The sequence below is a fragment of the Corvus brachyrhynchos genome, unplaced genomic scaffold (genome assembly GCF_000691975.1).
Source record: "Corvus brachyrhynchos isolate BGI_N302 unplaced genomic scaffold, ASM69197v1 scaffold68, whole genome shotgun sequence".
Lineage (NCBI taxonomy): Eukaryota > Metazoa > Chordata > Aves > Passeriformes > Corvidae > Corvus > Corvus brachyrhynchos.
Genome location: NW_008240039.1, coordinates 2,054,068 through 2,055,504, shown reverse-complemented (window position 1 = coordinate 2,055,504; position 1,437 = coordinate 2,054,068). Strand labels below are relative to the sequence as shown.

At 53.4% G+C, this 1,437-nt stretch overlaps 1 protein-coding gene and 1 long non-coding RNA gene across 3 annotated transcripts in view; one reads left to right on the top strand and one right to left on the bottom strand.

Annotated features, from left to right (window-relative positions):
• Positions 1-1,437, bottom strand: part of VWA1 (von Willebrand factor A domain containing 1) — a 22,026-nt gene that overhangs the window by 14,273 nt on the left and 6,316 nt on the right. Inside the window, exon 1 of one of the 2 annotated variants that reach the window (XM_017744084.1) lies at positions 2-260. The exons of the other annotated variant lie outside the window; for it this stretch is intronic. The gene's annotated coding sequence lies outside the window, so the exon portion shown is untranslated. Of the gene's footprint in view, position 1; positions 261-1,437 lie in introns of those variants that run through there. 2 annotated transcript variants of the gene reach the window in all.
• Positions 780-1,437, top strand: part of LOC108449083 — a 1,704-nt gene continuing 1,046 nt past the window's right edge. The window contains exon 1 of the long non-coding RNA XR_001865184.1: positions 780-955. This is a non-coding gene — a long non-coding RNA (uncharacterized LOC108449083). The remainder of the gene's footprint in view (positions 956-1,437) is intronic.

Below are 1,437 nucleotides of genomic sequence, written 5' to 3'. Positions count from 1 at the left end.
CCCTGCCTCTGTTCCTCTGCCGAGTTAAGCTTGCCCCAGGAGCGGGGGTTCGCTGTGTGCAGCTGGGGCTGGTTTGGAAAATATATCCCTATAGATAAAACTTTGGCCCTGCGAGGCACTGGCAGCAGGCCAGTTACCGGGGGGGAAGAAAAAGGAAAGAAAAGCTGCGAGAAATCCAAAGCTCTCTGCTCTGGAATGAGCTGGAAGAAGGAAAAACACGTTTATAAAGGCAAGAAAGAGTAGAAAGGCTGGGGAGCTGCCCTGCCCTGGGAATATTGGCTAATCTTCTGGGAGGAGCATTCCACAGGTCCTAGTGCTACCCTCCCACGGGCTAGGGGACACCCGGAGCCTGTGTCCCCTGGGGAAGGGCTGCTGGGGTCACCAAGGCACCCAGAGCCTGCGGGAAGGGGCTGCTGGTGGTGGGAAAGGGCAGGGAGCAACATTGGGAATTGCAGCTGGCACAGGAACAGCCCAGGGATCATCTCCCTCAGCGTGGAGTTAAGTACGGACTCGAGTCCGGGGTTCTGAGGGAAAGGGGGCTCACAGCCTAAAGATAAACCCGTGATTAGCCTCTCAATGGATGAGGGGAGAGGAGCAAACACCAAAGACCCCGAGGTCCAGCTTCTCCGTGCCCCTGTGTGCAGGGCATTTGTGCCAGAGCATAAAGAAATCAAACCCAATCCCCCTTCCCGTGCCTGTCCTGCTCTCCTTGCATCTGCACTTGGCTCCCACTCATCAGGTGAGGTGACAACAATTCCCTTTCCCCTTTCCACTGTAGGTTTTTGCCTCTGGACAGGTCCAGGATGTTACCAGCGGAGGGAAAAGCTGGAAAATTTCATCCAGTTATGAAGAGATCCATCGATCATCATCTCCTTAACATGGGGAATGACCAGCAGGCCAGGCTGAAAGGCAGCAAAGAAGGGATGTCTGGAAGCTTTTGGGATTTTGGATACTGGTGAGCAATATTTCCTCCAATTTTATTTTCTCTCCCCCTGGGAACTGTAAAAAAAAACTCAACAGGAGTTAGGGGCCAAGGAGAGCACAGAGTGGAAAAAAGTTGTATCCAAACTCATCCACCAAATGGAAAGTCACAACAGGCTGGAGATCCAATTAAAACCCATGGATTCAGACAGCTGAGGGCACTTGTTTGTGTTCCCCTCCCAGTCTGGGACCCATCTGCATCCCGAGGGAGCTGACAGCACCAGGCTGTTCCATAACTCAGTCCATGCAGCCCTGTGGTGGTGCCAGCCTCACCCAGGGGTCCATACAGGCTGGAATCAGCATTATCCCAGGTTTTAAGGGAATGGGATATCCCTGCTCTCACTCTGAGATCCCCTTCCTGAGGCAGGGAAGCTCCAGGCTCTGGTAGCAAAGGAGCTTCCAGGGGAAATGACACAGCAAAGCAAATCCCACAGCAAAGCAAATCCCACACGGTCT